We start from the raw sequence: 17975 nt of genomic DNA, 5'->3' as shown, positions 1-17975 counted from the left end.
TTGGTGACCAAGCCAATTTTGACCTTTAAAAAAAAAGGAACTGTCAGCAAGTTTCTGTAATGTAATCTGAAGACAACATGCTGCAAGAGTTAAAGCAGGGAATTCAGCCTACATGTCTCATCTCAGTCTTTGTTAACCTGCTTTGCTAGTTTAAGGGCTCATTCAGACGACCGTTCCATTTGTCCTGGTCAGTTCCTGTTTTTTGCGGCCCTACTCACAGGACCATCTTTTCAATGTCTTTTGTGTAGGATTGGATAGCACATAGAAGCACTTCAGTGTGCATCCGATCCTACAAAAAAAACAGATGGGATGCCGTATGTCCGTTCCATTATTATGGAACATGTCCTATTCTGTTCCGTAATAACGGACCGTGACTCAATATTAGTGATGGGCGAACCCCCCAATGTTCGTGTTCGGGAACCTCGCCCGAACGTTTTGTAAAGTTAGAGTTATGGTTCTGAGATAACGCGAATTTGCGTGTGAACACCGAACTTGAACTTTACAGTTATGGGATTGGGCGGTGGGCAGTAAAGTAAAGAATAGAGTTAATAATAAACACTGTCATTATACTTACAGGTCCCACGACGTGTCCTGCAGACTGTCTCCCACCGCTTCTGCTTCCGATCATCACGATGCCTTCCCGGTAACCAGCACTGACGATAGGACCTTCCATGATGTCATACCCATGTGACCAATCATGTGTGAATGTTGTATTACCTCGTTGGTTACAGACCGGTCAGACGGCTATGACATCATGCATCTCGCCGGTTCAAGGTGCTCGCCCAAGCATCTCAGTTCTCTGTATACACACTGTTATGTGATGGGGTGGGGGGGGGCTGTAAAATAAAGAATACAGTTAATAAACATTCTACTTACAGGTCCTGCGACGTGTCCTGCAGACTATCTCCCGCCGCTTCTCCTTCCAAATCCGATCATCGCTGTGCCGCCCAGTAACCAAAAGGACCTTCCATGACGTCATAGCATGTGACCAGTCACGTGTGAATGTTGTATTATCTCATGGGCTACAGACTGGTCACATGGTTATGACGTCATGCTAGGTCCTGTCGGTGCATCTCGCCGGTACGCGGTGCTCGCCCAAGCATCTCAGTACTTGGTAAACTCGGCGAGTGCAGTGTACTGGCGAGATGCTCAGGCACATGGTCGGCTCCCCATCCCTGCATGTCGGCGCTCTTTACAGAGTCAGCCCACATGCAGGGATTAGCTGCCACAGCCGGTGATGAATAGCAGTGTCGGGAATCAAGTGATTGGAGATCACCGATGCTATAGTAACCCGCTCGTTAGGTTACTATGGCAACGGTGGCAGCGGTGACAAAACCGCTTACCAACCAGCAGCCTCTGCTCTCTCATTGAGTGATTAGACAGCATGGGGAGCAAAGCGTTCTTTAACCCATGCAGCTCTGCTATATCAGAATGCACGGGGCGGAGGAAAAAGACAGAATACCAGGATCGTGGAGGGGTGAAAGGGAGCAATAAAGATGGAATCCCAAAGTGTGTCTGTGTATTTATTTCTAATAAAGTATTTTTTCTCTGTGTAGTGTCTTTTTTTTTAACCCTTTATTGGAGATTCTTAATGGCCGGGTCAAACTTGGCCTGACCTTTATACTAGCTGGCAAAACAAAGCTGGTATTAGCCCCTTACCAGTTTTACCTTATCACCAGAGCCGCTGGAACAGTTGGCTACAGCGCCAGAAGATGGCGCTTCTATAAGAGCGCCATTTTCTGGGGCAGCTGCAGACTGCAATTCACAGCGGGGGAGCCCAGAAAGCTTGGTCCAACCTGCGCTGAAGATTCCAATCTCCAGCTGCCTAGTTGTACCCGGCTGGACACAAAAATGGGGCGAAGCCCACGTCGTTTTCTTTTTTTAATTATTTCATAAAATTCATGAAATAAATAAAGGGCTTCCCTATATTTTGGTTCCCAGCTGGGTACAAATAGACAACTGAGGGATGGGGGCAGCCAGTACCTGCCTGCTGTACCTGGGTAGCATAGATTTTCCATTGCCAGTGAAGGGAACACCAAGCAGTGGGGGTTAGCAGCCAGTAGCTGCTTGGATTACCCTTAGCTAGCAATAGAAAATGCAGTGGGAGCCCACACTTTTTTTAATTATTTTTTTAAAATTAAAAAAAAAATGAAATGGGCTTCCCTGTATTTTGATTGCCAGCCAAGGTAAAATCAAGCAGATGGGATTGGCAGCCCGTAGCAGTCTGCTTTACATGCGCTGAAAATCAGAAATGCCGCGGAGCGCTACGTCATTCTTTAAAATAATTTTTATACAACTACATATGGTGTACATTATATACATCTACATATATATAATTTTTTTTTTTTTTGAGATTATATACGGATTATATACTGCAGGGCCCAGGGGAGGTGGAGGCAGCTTTGGAGCTTTTCTGAAGGTGATGGCAGGCTGGTGGAGGCTGGTGAGGGCTGCAGGAGGCAGTGGAAGATCTCCTGCTCCCGCTCACAATATGCACTGCCGCTGTCCATCACAGTGGTGCTGAAACTGCACTACGGTGATGGGCTGAGGGAGCAGCGCATATTATATTTGCCTGCGCCCCCTTTGATGGCACCTGCCCCCCCTGTGTTAGATATGGCCCCCATGCTGCTGCCCATAGTAAAATAAAAAACTCTTTACTTACCTCCTCCAGCGCTGATCTCCCCACTCTTCCTGCTACCGCTGTGATCAGGCACAAAGAGATGATGTCACTCTGCTGTGCCAATCACATGACCGGCACCGAGAACTAGGAAGTGCAGGAGCTCAGCAGCACGGAGGGAGACACTAGGGAGGACAGCGCTGGAGAAGATAAGTAAAGCATTTTTTATTTTTCTATGGGCAGCAGCATGGGGGCCATATCAAACACAGGGGGACATGTGCCATCCATAAGGGGCCATGGGCAGCACAGGGGGACATGTGTCATCCATAGGGGGCCATGGGCAGCACAGTGGGACGTGTCATCCATAGGGGGCCATGGGCATCACAGGGGGAAGTGTGCCATCCATAGGGGGCCGTGGGCAGCACAGGGGGATGTGTGCCATCCATAGGGGGCCATGGGCAGCACAGGGGGACGTGTGCCATCCATAGGAGACATGTGCCAGCAATAGGAGACATGTGCCAGCAACAGAGGACGTGTGCCAGCAATGGGGGACATGTGGCATCACTGGGGGACGTGTGCCAGCACAAGGGGGCTATATTCAATATAAGAGGGCCATATCCAGATTAAGAGGGCTAATTTTAGAATGGGGGCTATGAGGGACATATACCCTATATGAGTTGTTAGCCGGACACTGGCATTATAAGACGGACCCCCTTTTAGCATTAAAAAAAAATCCATTGCAATCCGCCGCCTTGAGGAATTACGGTAACCGGTGCAGGAATCAGTTTATTCCTCATAGGCTTCTATTAAGGGCGGATCGCAACGGATGGTCTTGTGTTGCATCCGCCCTGCGGCGCATCAGTTGTTTTGTCGGTGACAGTTAGTGCCCTTCGGGCCGAAGGAACGCTGAATGTAGCAGTTTTTGTTGCTGTAAAAAAATGCACTACGCAGGATTACGTCGGGATCCGTTAAGAGGCATAATGAATGTCTATGGTGCTGAAATCCGTCGCCATGTGTTTGGCAACGGACTCCAGTGCAGGATTCTGTCACGTTCTACTGAGAATGCTCAGCATGTCCAGCAGAACGTTCTAAATCGTTAAAAGCACTCCTGGTCGCTCTCTCTCTGTCGGTCTCTCTCTCTGTCAGTCTGTCTCTCCCTCTCTCATACTCACCGATCACCGGCGCGGCACTGCATAACTATATAAATATATTAGGGACCTAACTGATTTTGAAAAAGGCGAAGTATATAGGTTCAGTAGAACTAGAGGGAGACAAAATAGATCTCGATGTTTTGAGCCTTCTGAAACAGATTTCTCTGAGTCGGATAGCTCTGTTGGTGATAATTCCAATAGGGGCGTTTTTAAACGTAAGAGTGGTCCGAATAGAAATAATAAACAGAGAAAAAGTTCTTTTTCTAAATCATGGATGGCAGAACGGATAGGAAAAAATCGAGATCTATCCAGCAGCAACTCCTCATCCTTTTCGTCATCTGTTTCACAGAATTTGAGAGGGGATATTCAAAATACACAGACCCCTGTTGTTTTTGGGAAAATGTTTCCCAACCCAGGTACAACTATTCCAGTACAGAATGGAAATCAGAATCAGATCCAAATACAACCAGACCCAATACAGACTCCAGTCACCTTTGGAAATATGACACCTATTCCAAATATAACTATCTCGTCACAGAGTGGGAATCAAGGCCACTTTGCGGTACAGACTGGGTTAATACAAAATACTCAACCGATGGACATGATACAATCAAATATAACCACAAGGTTAGGAAATATACAAATAGCTACATCAGGTTTGCCCCCCCAAATTTTGCCTCAACAAAATACAACAAATATGATGATGACATCACAGCCGGGTATAAGTGGAACAGTCCTTACAAATCAGCCTTTTTTAGGGAAGCAATAGATGGTATGATTAATGATGAAGAGACGTCAGAAAGGGACTTACAAATATTTAATGTATCATCAGTGGATCTAAGTCAAGCACATATACAATTGCTGAGGAAGGGCTTATCATTTACACCTGTCCCAAGATATGACACCTTTACTTGGACAAAAGATATAAATTTATTCGCGAGAAGATTAGCCTTACACAAATATCATGCAATAAAGAATAGGGATCTATCAGTCATGAAGAAAAAGGAGGATGAAGCCATCAAGATTCTGGAGAGTCTTGAGGAGGGTGAATATGAAAATACTGATGAGATTTCCCCCCCTTTCTCGTCACTCAAACCAAAAAGTAAGAACACTTCTCCCTTTTCTCAATATCATAACATAGATACTTTTGTCAATATGGTAGAGGAAGATCTCAAAAAGATTAATTATAAACGACATAGCCTTTTAAAAAATCTGAACCAATTAGAAATGAAAGCCCTAAATGATCTGGAAGAAATACAAAATGTGACCATAAAAGGTTCAGACAAAGGGGGCAATATTGTCCTGATGGACACAGGATTATGTAAAGATGGCTAAAAAGTTGTTAGATGACAAAAAAAGTATAAGATCTTGACTGAAGATCCAACAAAAAGATTCTTTCTTGATTTACAGAGTTTGTTAAAAGTTGCAGCTTTATATTCAGCTTCCTTAATTTCGGAAGATGAATATAAGGAAATGTATAATCCTTGTCCCACTTTGGCCACATTCTATGCACTCCCAAAAGTGCATAAGAACGTGGTCCCTATACCCGGAAGACCGATTGTCTCGGGAAATGATTCTCTTACGGAGGGTGCCAGTAGATATTTGGATGAACTGCTATCCCCTTTTGTACAAGTCTTACCCTCTTTCATCAGGGACACAAAAGATCTTGTCCTTAAGTTACGTGGCATAAATGTATCGGACACGACCATCCTGGCTAGTCTAGATGTTGAAGGACTATACAGCAACATTGATCATGAGCTAGGAATAGCGGCTGTAGGTCACTTTTTAGCAGCGAAGGGTAAACAATTTACACCTCACAATGAATTTTTGTTGTCACTTTTGTGGTTTGTGTTGACGCACAATTTTTTTTACCTTTGGCGGTACCCTATATCATCAGATTAGGGGTACCGCCATGGGTACGACTTGTGCGCCCACTTTTTCAAATTTATTTTTAGGGTGGTGGGAAGATGTTTTTGTTTTTTCGGAGGATCTGAGTTTTTACACTAGTCACATATTATTTTGGGGTAGGTACATCGATGATGTACTTATCCTATGGGATGGTGAGAGAAATATTTTTCAAGATTTTGTTACAATTCTGAATAATAACAAGATTGGTATGTTTTTTACCCAGGAGATTGGAAACAGAATCATTAATTTTTTAGACTTGACAATTACTATTGATGAAAGGGGGAATATACAGACGAATACTTACAGAAAACCCACTGCAAAAAATAATTTGTTTCATTGGGATAATTGGCACCCCACCTGCTTTGAAAGCAGGTATCCCGATAGGACAATACATGAGAGCACGTAGAAACTGCTCTGATGATAAAAGCTTTGGGTCAGAATGTGGCAGATTATTCAGATTTTTTATTGCAAGAGGATACCCTAAAAAAGTTCTGTATAAAGCTTTTAATAGAGCAAAAGGGATGAATCGTGATGACCTCTTGATAGAAAATCGAAGAAGAAAATCTGATAATTCACCGGTCAGAGTAATAGGAACCTATGATGAGTGTGCCCCAGCGATCCGTAGGACTCTTAAAAAGTATTGGCCTATTCTAAGAGCGGACCCTGATTTAAAGTCAGTAATTGGATCTACCCCAAATATTACATATCGTAGGGGGGAAAAATTTGAGAGAATTCCTCACACATGGTCATTTTGTGCAAGGTAAAAGAAATGAGAGTAACAACATGAATTGGCTGTCGAGACTACAGGAGGGTTCTAACCCTTGCGGCACGTGCTCTTTTTGTGGTTACATGTTGAAACTTAAAGAGTTTATCAATCCTTTGGATAATCGAAGATATGTCATCAAAGATAAAATCAACTGTAAATCAAAAGGAATAATATATATAGCAAAGTGCTCGTGCAAAAAGCTATATATAGAAAAAACAATTCAAGAATTTTGGAGGAGGATCTCTAAACACATAAGCACAATTAATACCAAAGTTGACACACCATTGTCAAGACATATGAGATGCTACCATACAGAAAATCCCCTAAATTTAAAATTTTGGGATATAAGACAGATCAGTTTAGGTGCGAGAAAAGGTAATCTGGACAGGCTGCTACTAAAGGAAGAAGCAAGGTGGATTTTTAGATTGAACTCTATGAGCCCCAATGGCCTGAATGAAGGCTTCACATACACAGCATTTATTTGAACTTTGCTGCTCTCTGTGATAATTTAGCTACTGCCATACAATATAAGATAATATGAATATAAGAAATTTCTGTTGGACTTATAACATGCAGGACCTATAGATTAAAGATATAAAAGATAAAATAAAACCTCAAGCTTTAGCCATGCTCCAATAATATCTCCTCTCCCAGATAAAAAGGTAGTACATTGATACAGCAGCAATAGGTGTAGTATAATTGAACAATCTATGATAAAATGAAAATATTTTCATTGCCATAATATATCAATGATTAGGATATAATATCTGTCATATCAATATAGATATAGAAATTCTCTGTCCAAAATATTCTCCCCTCTCATTTTTCATATTTTTCTTTTATTAAAGATATATCTCTGATGGTTATTTGTGAACATGTTCAGTAAAGATAGGGATGAGAAATTCCCCTGAATGTGTTTTTATTCTAAGAAAATATTAGGGGTTAATGTACATGTATTTACCTCTCATATAAAAGTAGGAATAGAGCAGTAGAATATATATGTATCTGGGGTAGTACAAACATTTCTTGGATATATAATTCATGATATAAAATTTTCCAAAAATGCTGTTTTTGAGTTTATATATACTGTTTGCTCCTATCCTCAATGGTGGGAGTAGGCATAGATCCCCATACAGACAATATGAATGGTATACTGCTCTAATCTTCTAAGTCCCAGAGAATGTGCTGTGTAATACAAAATCCTGTTTTAATACTAAGTCTTAACGCATGCGTGCTGAGAGATAACAGTGTTTTAATGTTCTAAGTCCAGGAGCACGCGGTGTGTTTGTCTCTTAGCAAACACAGGGACTGATGACGCATAGCAGGAGCAAGCACAGTCTGTGTAACCTGACGTAAAAACGGGATGACAGAGGACTTTGACCCGGACAGAGATAATATCATGATAAGAGATGTAATCTCACTGGCCAGACTTAATAGATCCTGATTGGATTTTAACCTCAGAGAGGGAAATACGAAGTTGGTCAGTCTGGCCAGTGAGATGGAGGAGCTGAGGAGAGACAGATATAAGAACGAATAGCGATCCAGAAAGAATTGAAGGTAATATACTCCTCTAATAGTGATTGGCTATAGAGCATATAATGGAACATATACTGAGGATTTTCATTGGCAAAGCACAATATGAGGTCATATCTAAACCTTTAAAAGGTCCGTGCATGCATAGTAATTCAGCATTAGCCTCAGCCCCCTGATGACGCCAGTGTGGTGAAACATGTTGGGGAGGCTACTGAATGTCTTTTTAAAATAGCAATCACAGTGATTATTTACAATAGGATTAACACATTAGCTAGCCAGAGACAGGAAGAATGAGTCTGAATAGGGAATTCCCTGTGGCTAAAGTAATGGCTTTTGTGATATAAGACAGATCACTGCGCTCAGTGCTTTTAATTGTGTTTGTCCCCTTATCTTAATACGTTGATTAAAAGTTATATATTAATAGATTAGTCTTTAGTTTGGGGATCTAATTGCCTTTGGCAAATTGTAAAGTAGCACTGCATAACTGTCACACTGCTCTGGCGGCTTCTCCTCTTTTGAAAATGTCGGCCTCTCATTATTCCATCTTGTATTCCCTGCTTCCCCTGCCCACCGTCGCCTATTATTGGTTGCAGTAAGACATGCCCCCATGCTGAGTGACAGCTGTCTCACCGCAACCAATCACAGTCGCCGGTAGGCAGATCTATATCGTGCAGTACAATAAATAAATCATTTAAAAAAAAAAAAACGGCGGGCAGTGCCCCCCAATTTTGATACCAGCCAAGATAAAGCCACATGGCTGAAGGCTGGTATTCTCAGGATGGGGAGCCCCACGTTATGGGGAGCCCCCCAGCCTAAAAATATCAGCCAGCAGCCGCCCAGAATTACCGCATCCATTAGATGCGACAGTCCTGGGACTCTACCCAGCTCATCCCGAATTGCCCTAGTGTGGTGGCAATAAGTGGGTTAATAAGGAGTTAATGGCAGCCCATAGCTGCCACTAAGTCCTAGGTTAATCATGGCAAGCGTCTATGAGACGCCCCCCCATGATTAACCTGTAAGTGAAAGTAAATAAACACAAACACCGAAAAAATCCTTTATTTGAAATAAAAGACAAAACAAAGCCCCAAATACCACTCCAGGTCCGGCATAATCCACATATGTCCCATGACGTTTCAGCTCGGCTACATAAAGCTGACAGGAGCGCCCGTAAAACACCGCCGCTCACTGTGAGCTCCATGTAGCAACTGAAGTTAATCGCGCTGTCAGCGGAGAAGTCACTGAGGTAATGCCGGTGTGTGTGCGGTGATGATAGGTACGGTAGTGCCTGGGTGTGTGAGGTGATGATGGGTGCAGTACTGCCGGTGTATATGCGGTGATGATGCGGGCGATAGTGCCGGTGTACAGTAAAGACCAAGTTTGGACACACCTTCTCATTTAAAGAGTTTTCTTTATTTTCAGGACTCTGAAAATTGTAGATTCACATTGAAGGCATCAAAACTATGAATTAAAACATGTGGAATGAAATACTTAAAAAAGTGTAAAACAACTGAAAATATGTCTTATATTCTAGGTTCTTCAAAGTAGCCACATTTTGCTTTCATTACTACTTTGCACACTCTTGGCATTCTCTTGATGAGCTTCAGGAGGTAGTCACCGGAAATGGTTTTCCAACAGTCTTGAAGGAATTCCCAGAGATGCTTAGCACTTGTTGGCCCTATTGCCTTCACTCTGCGGTCCAGCTCACCCCAAACCATCTCGATTGGGTTCAGGTCTGGTGACTGTGGAGGCCAGGTCATCTGGCGTAGCACCCCATCACTCTCCTTCTTAGTCAAATAGCCCTTACACAGCCTGGAGGTGTGTTTGGGGTCATTGTCCTGTTGAAAAATAAATGATGGTCCAACTAAACCCAAACCAGATGGAATTGCATGCCGCTGCAAGATGCTGTGGTAGGCATGCTGGTTCAGTATGCCTTCAATTTTGAATAAATCCCCAACAGTGTCACCAGCAAAGCACCCCCACACCATTACACTTCCTCCTCCATGCTTCACGGTGGGAACCAGCCATGTAGAGTCCATCCGTTCACCTTTTTACAAAGGCACGGTAGTTAGATCCAAAGATCTCAAATTTGGACTTATTAGACCGAAGCACAGATTTCCACTGGTCTAATGTCCATTCCCTGTGTTCTTTAGCCCAAACAAGTCTTTTCTGCTTGTTGCCTGTCCTTAGCAGTGGTTTCCGAGCAGCTATTTTACCATGAAGGCCTGCTGCACAAAGTCTCCTCTTAACAGTTGTTCTAGAAATGAGAAGGTGTGTCCAAACTTTTGGTCTGTACTGTATGTGCAGTGATGATCGGGGCGGTAGCGCCGGTGTATGTGCGGTGAGGATGGGGGCGGTAGTGCCGGTGTATGTGCGGATGAGAATGGGAGCGGTAGTGGCGGTGTATGTGCGGTGATGATGGAAGCGGTAGTGCCGGTGTATGTGCGGTGACGCTGGGTGCAGTAGTGCCGGTGTATGTATGGTGATGATAGGAGCAGTATTGCCGGTGTATGTGCGGTGATGATAGGAGCGGTAGTGGCGGTGTATGGGCGGTGAGGATGGGAGCAGTAGTGACGGTGTATGTGCGGTGAGGATGGGGGCGGTAGTGCCGGTGTATGTGCGGTGATGATAGGAGCAGTAGTGCCGGTGTATGTGCAGTGATGATAGGTGTGGTAGTGACGGTGTATGTGCGGGGAGGATGGGGGCGGTAGTGCCCGTGTATGTGCGGGGAGGACGGGGGCGGTAGTGCCGGTGTATGTGCGGTGAGGATGGGTGCAGTAGTGCCTGTGTATGTGCGGTGATGATAGAAGCAGTAGTGCCGGTGTATGTGCGGTGATGAAAGGAGCAGTAGTGTCGGTGTATGTGCAATGATGATGGGGGCGGTAGTGCCGGTGTATGTGCGGTGAGGATGGGAGCAGTAGTGCCTGTGTATGTGCGGTGATGATAGGAGCGGTAGTGGCGGTGTATGTGAGGTAAGGATGGGGGCGGTAGTGCCAGTGTTTGTGCGGTGATGATGGGTGCAGTAGTGCCGGTGTATGTGCGGTGAGGATGGGAGCAGTAGTGGCGGTGTATGTGCGATGAGGATGGGAGCAGTAGTGGCGGTGTATGTGCGGTGAGGATGGGGGCGGTAGTGCCAGAGTATGTGCGGTGAGGATGGGGGCGGTAGTGCCGGTGTATGTGCGGTGAGGATAGGAGCGGTAGTGGCGGTGTATGGGCGGTGAGGATGGGAGCAGTAGTGCCGGTGTATGTGCGGTGAGGATGGGGGCGGTAGTGCCGGTGTATGTGCGGTGATGATAGGAGCAGTAGTGCCGGTGTATGTGCGGTGATGATGGGTGCGGTAGTGCCGGTGTATGTGCGCTGAGGATGGGGGCGGTAGTGCCGGTGTATGTGCCTTATGTCTGGAACCCATGGACATCACCAAACGCTGGGTTTCCTCCTTCTTAATGCTTTGCCAGGCCTTTACAGCCGCAGCCTTCAGGTCTTGCTTGTTTGTGGGTCTTTCCGTCTTAAGTCTGGATTTAAGCAATGCTCAATTGGGTTAAAATCTGGTGATTGACTTGGCCATTGCAGAATGTTCCACTTTTTTGCACTCATGAACTCCTGGGTAGCTTTGGCTGTATGCTTGGGGTCATTGTCCATCTGTACTATGAAGCGCGTCCGATCAACTTTGCGGCATTTGGCTGAATCTGGGCTGAAAGTATATCCCGGTACACTTCAGAATTCATCCGGCTACTCTTGTCTGCTGTTATGTCATCAATAAACACAAGTGACCCAGTGCCATTGAAAGCCATGCATGCCCATGCCATCACGTTGCCTCCACCATGTTTTACAGAGGATGTGGTGTGCCTTGGATCATGTGCCGTTCCCTTTCTTCTCCAAACTTTTTTCTTCCCATCATTCTGGTACAGGTTGATCTTGGTCTCATCTGTCCATAGAATACTTTTCCAGAACTGAGCTGGCTTCATGAGGTGTTTTTCAGCAAATTTAACTCTGGCCTGTCTATTTTTGGAATTGATTAATGGTTTGCATCTAGATGTAAACCCTTTGTATTTACTTTCATGGAGTCTTCTCTTTACTGTTGACTTAGAGACAGATACACCTACTTCACTGAGAGTGTTCTGGACTGGAGTTGATGTTGTGAACGGGTTCTTCTTCCCCAAAGAAAGTATGCGGCGATCATCCACCACTGTTGTCATCCGTGGACGCCCAGGCCTTTTTGAGTTCCCAAGCTCACCAGTCAATTCCTTTTTTCTCAGAATGTACCCGACTGTTGATTTTGCTACTCCAAGAATGTCTGCTATCTCTCTGATGGATTTTTTCTTTTTTTTCAGCCTCAGGATGTTTTGCTTCACCTCAATTGAGAGTTCCTTAGACCGCATGTTGTCTGGTCACAGCAACAGCTTCCAAATGCAAAACCACACACCTGTAATCAACCCCAGACCTTTTAACTACTTCATTGATTACAGGTTAACGAGGGAGACGCCTTCAGAGTTAATTGCAGCCTTTAGAGTCCATTGTCCAATTACTTTTGGTCCCTTGAAAAAGAGGAGGCTATGCATTACAGAGCTATGATTCCTAAACCCTTTCTCCGATTTGGATGTGAAAACTCTCATATTGCAGCTGGGAGTGTGCACTTTCAGCCCATATTATATATAATTGTATTTCTGAACATGTTTTTGTAAACAGCTAAAATAACAAAACTTGTGTCACTGTCCAAATATTTCTGGACCTAACTGTACATATATATATATACACATATATATATATATACACACACACACACATACATACATACATACATACATACATACATACATATATATATATATATATATATATGTACATACATATATATACACATATATATATTGTCATGTAGAACTGTTGAAGGGTCTTCATCCCCCCTTCTCTTCTTCACCAGCCACAGATCGTCATGGCGATTATCTGAACGGCCTGGAAGCTTACGGTATTTATGACTTTGGGTGATGGTAGAACTAAAGCCAAAAAGCTGCAGAGAAAGACAATTCTTTGTAATATTGGCGGGAAAACTCCCAAAGTAGGTTTTTTAAATGCTGCTTTAATGCTAGAAAAATGGAAAACATATTGCCAGAATCCCTGCGTCGTACGGAACCCAGCGCACCGTCTCACCTGACAAGGAGATCGACGGAATCACGACAAATTAGTATTGGCCAGTAAAATTGTGCTAGAGGCGTTGTGTTTGGTATCAATGTAACTGTAAAATCGAGATATTAAATATGACGCTAATATCTTTCACCTGTGTGACCCAGGAGCAAAGATATGGAAATCCCTAGAATTATGGAACTTTGTGAACATCAGAGCACAGCCCACCAGAGACCATAAAATGATGTCACAGAGAAAGGGGGGCTACCTAATGTATAATAGGAACAGCTTCGTTCTGGGGGGCAGTCAGTACGTGGAGGGCATCATGAAGGGTGATGCTGACCGATTCTAACATCTTCTCTTGGAGCCCCTTCCTCCCTAAGCTTGGACGTCACTTCTATGGCACGAGTTTAGTAAGTTTCACGTTTATACCTTTTATTTTAATGTAACTGTTATGCCGTAATGTGTATTGTTCCCTTTTGTAAATTCTTGTATATTCTTTAAACACTGCCTATTTTCGGATTAAATATATAAAAATTTAAGAGTTTCTTTCCTTATGCTTTATATACGAATCCAAAACCCCGAAGGGCCTTATGCTATCTGAAACGGGTCCCCAGCTACCTGTAGAATGTCTGGGTGGTGGCAGCGTAATTGTATTGCATTGAATTATTGGAGTGCTATCAGTAAAGGTACCGAGGTATATAAATATTCCATTAGCAGGAATCGGGGATATATACATTTACCCTTGCTGTGAGACCTCCAATATTTGGCATTATCAGCTCAGCAGCCTCATCCTATGCATTGTCCTGCAGTACCAAAAGTGGCCTGCAGACAAGGGGGGCGCTAGAGAGCAGGCGTGTGTAACAAATCAGTGAACAGCTGCGGATTTCTGAGTGACTTCCCCGCCTGTTCGTGACAAATTGGTGGCAGCGGTGGGATATATAAAGCATTAGTGATCTGGTTTGAGCAATCATCCCTTTCACTAAAAACTTGCAAAAGTTTTGAGGATCGAACTCAGTGTTTAAATATACCTGGAACAATACTGTACGTGTAGCAGTTACCCCCTCCCCTTCTCTCTTGTTTTCTATCCTATCTTTTATTTGGCAATTATGGATGCTGTGTCAGAAGCCTGGTACAATCAGCAGAAGAAGGAAGTTCTTGCTGCACTCTGCAGATCCAAGTTGATTGATGGCCATGGCAAAATGAGGCAGGACCTCATTAAAGAACTTTTACAATGGGACGCAGAGCACGTTCATTCCCCCAGTGCTGGAGAAAATGAGGCAAGCCAAGCCCAGGATAGTGCTTCTGCAGAGTCCCCACCATCAACTGCAAGCCAGAGCACTGACCGGGGCAACATGGACTCTTTCCTGAAGATGGCTCTACAACAATTCGCTGCAGATGACCAGCAGGGACGGCTAAACCTCATTCAGCAATATCGAGAGGCTGAGAGAGCCGAGCGAGCCGAGCGCCAGGCTCAGGCCGAGCGAGAGGCTGAGAGAGCCGAGCGAGAGCGCCAAGCCCAGAGAGACCATGAATTGAATATCCTCAAAGCCCGGCAGCAGACATCTTCCTCACTAAACGGTGAGTCCAATAATGTCAGCAGCTTTAAGCCCCGACCGGAGCACTTTCCTGTGATGGAAAAGGACGGGGATTTGGACACCTTTCTGAGGGGATTTGAAAAGACTTGCTTGCAGTACCAGTTGCCCTCAACACAATGGGCACGATACTTAACCCCAGGGCTGCGAGGCAAGGCCCTGGACGCGTTTGCCAGTCTCTCTCAAGAGCAGAGTGGAGACTATGGGGCCATAAAGCAGGCTCTAGTATGGAAGTATCAGCTGACTCCAGAGGTGTACCGAAAAAAATTCCGGACCCTCCAGCTCGGACCTCATGACAGCTACAGCGATTTGGAGGGTGGGCTCCAGAGCACCTTTGACCAGTGGATCCAAGGACTGTCCGTTACAACCTTTGAGGAGTTTAAGGACCTCATGGTGAAGGACCAACTCCTACATGTCTGTCCTGTGGAGGTTCGACAGTTTGTTATGGATCGAGAGCCCAAGGAGGCCTCAAAAGCAGCCCAGATTGCCGACGCCTATGTGGCCAACCGTGCATCGGAGGTGCGGAAGCCGTCCACCACTAGCTGGAAAGGGGGTAAGATGACAACTACAACCACCCCTGCCCCTACAAGCCGACCTCCCGTAGGTCCTGTGTCATCCACCAGTGCCCGGCCCACCTCTGACACTCGCAGGTGTTTTTCCTGCAACCAGCCTGGACACCTCAGCTCCGTTTGCCCAGAGAGGCAGAGGAGGAACCCCACATCCAAGGCCCAAGGGCCTACTGGAACTGTCGTTTTGGCAAGGAAGGCGGGTGGTAGGGCCTGCGAAAACCTACACCCCGTCACCGTAGGCAGAACCCCCACTGGTTCAAGGACACTGGGTCCGACAGAACACTGGTCCGCCCTGAACTGGTACCCCCTGAAAACTTTATCCCGGGAAAACTCCTGACTGTCGCCTTGGCGGGGGGTGTCCACCACTCCTTCCCAATGGCCCGGATGCCCCTCGACTGGGTTGCTGGGTGAGGGTGGAGGGAAGTGGGGGTGGATGAACATCTACCAACCAATGTTTTATTGGGGACTGATCTGGGGCGATTAGTTGCACAATTTCTCCCTGATGATCCTCCTGAATCCAAAAAGTCATGTGATACAAATGTTGTTGATCAGTCATGTGATGCAAGTGTTGTTAAATCATGTGATGCAAATGTTGTTGATAAGTCATGCGACCCGAATGCGGATACCCAGAACGTAATTACAAATGTTGTGCATGGTAATAAAGTGGAGATTTGTACAGGGGAACTCAGCCATGCCACGCTGCAGGGTGACGTGGCTGAGGACGACCCCAAGGTAGCAAGTGTCTGTGCTGACAGAGATGGAGGAAGACATGAGAACCACGAGGACAGTGGTCAAATGCAGCTGAGCAGTGTCACAGCGGACAGTGACACAGCCAGTAGTACCTGTCAGGCTGATGGGCAAGAGTGGTTATTCCCCGGGGAGACAGCCTTCATTGGTGCTGTCACCCGCAGTCAGAGTGCCCAGAACGCAAATGAAACCTTGCCTTCTGACACCTCTTCACCCAGAGGGATAACGGAACTGGTTACGGACCCAGAGCAGGTCCCAGAGGGTCCCGGTGAGGTTGGAACCTTAACGTCACTTTTGGCTGCCTCTAGCCAAGAGTTCCAGGTGGCTCTACGAACTGATGCCAGTCTAGAGACGTTAAGGGACCTCGCAGAGAAGCCCTCCTCCGAGACTGATAAGGAGAGGGTATTCTGGGACCAGGGAAAGTTGTACCAGGAGACAATTCCCTGTAACCCCCAACAAGAGTGGCTGAAGGAAAGACAGCTGGTGGTGCCTCACCGCTTTAGGAGTGAGTTGCTGCGGATTGCCCATGAGATCCCACTCGCCGGACACTTGGGGGTCAGCAAAACCAAGGCCCGGTTATCTCACCACTTCTATTGGCCCAAAATGGGGACAGATGTTGCCAACTACTGCCGCTCCTGTATCACATGTCAAAGAGTGGGAAAGTCAGGGCCTGCTCCCAAAGCTCCCCTGATCTCTTTGCCGGTGATAGAAGAGCCTTTCCAGAGGGTCGCTGTGGACATTGTCGGGCCTCTGGCCGTCCCCAGCAGCTCTGGAAAACGGTTCGTCCTTACTGTGGTAGACTATGCTACCCGGTATCCGGAGGCAGTGGCTCTGTCCTCAGAGCCGATAAGGTGGCAGATGCCCTCTTGACCATATTCTCCCGAGTAGGATTTCCCAGGGAGATGCTTACCGACCAGGGGACTCAGTTCATGTCTCGTCTAATGGAGGCTCTCTGTAAGAAAATGCAGGTGCGGCATCTGATATCAAGCGCTTATCACCCACAGACCAATGGTTTGTGTGAGCAATTTAATGGTACCCTTAAGCAGATGCTTAAGATGCTGGTTGAGTCACATGGACGCGACTGGGAGCAGTATCTCTCACACCTGCTGTTTGCCTACAGAGAGGTACCACAGGCCTCAACGGGGTTTTCCCCCTTCGAGCTCCTGTATGGCAGACGAGTCCGGGGGCCTCTTGGTCTGGTAAGGGAATCCTGGGAAGAGGAACTGAACTCCCCAGAAGTGTCCGTTGTGGAGTATGTCATTCGGCTCCGTGACAAAATGCAGTCAATGACGCAGATGGTGCATGAGAATATGGCGCAAGCCCAGGCCAGCCAGAAGCGATGGTACGACCAACACGCTCGAGAGCGGGTGTACGAAGTGGGTCAGAAGGTGTGGGTCCTAGTCCCAATGACCCAGAACAAGCTTCAGGCGGCCTGGGAGGGTCCATACTTGGTGCATCAGCGCCTCAATGATGTAAACTACGTGGTCACCATCGACCATGCCAGAAAGAGGCAAAAGGTCTTCCATGTCAACATGATGAAAGCTCATCATGACAGGGAAGCCTTTGCCCTTCCTGTGTGTAGTCTTCCCGAGGAATGTGAAAGTGAAGTCTTGGTGGACTTGCTCGCCTCGGCCCGGGATGGAGGGTCTATCGAGGAGGCGACATTCAACCCACAGCTATCCCTGGGCCAAAGGTCCCAGCTGCGGGAGGTATTCCGGCCCTACCTGATGACCTTCACGAATGTCCCAGGGAAGACATCCCTAGCCACCCACCAGGTGGACACAGGGAGTCATTCCCCAGTTCGTCAACCCCCATACCGTGTCTCCCTAGAGGTACAAAAAGACACAAAAAGGGAGATCGATGAAATGCTAGTCCTGGGAGTGATCCAGAAGTCCAAAAGTGCATGGGCCTCGCCTGTAGTCTTGGTTCCAAAAAAGGACCGGACAACCCGGTTTTGTGTGGACTACAGGA

The 17975-nt window shown here is 46.1% G+C and overlaps 1 protein-coding gene across 10 annotated transcripts in view; it reads right to left on the bottom strand.

Moving 5' to 3' along the window:
• PDE10A (phosphodiesterase 10A) overlaps positions 1-17975 on the bottom strand; it is a 699109-nt gene that overhangs the window by 99578 nt on the left and 581556 nt on the right. The window lies entirely within an intron of this gene.

Source organism: Anomaloglossus baeobatrachus, chromosome 3 (genome assembly GCF_048569485.1).
Source record: "Anomaloglossus baeobatrachus isolate aAnoBae1 chromosome 3, aAnoBae1.hap1, whole genome shotgun sequence".
Classification (NCBI taxonomy): Eukaryota; Metazoa; Chordata; class Amphibia; order Anura; family Aromobatidae; genus Anomaloglossus; species Anomaloglossus baeobatrachus.
Note: the sequence above shows the minus strand (reverse complement) of the source record. Positions and strands in the feature narration are given on the sequence as shown.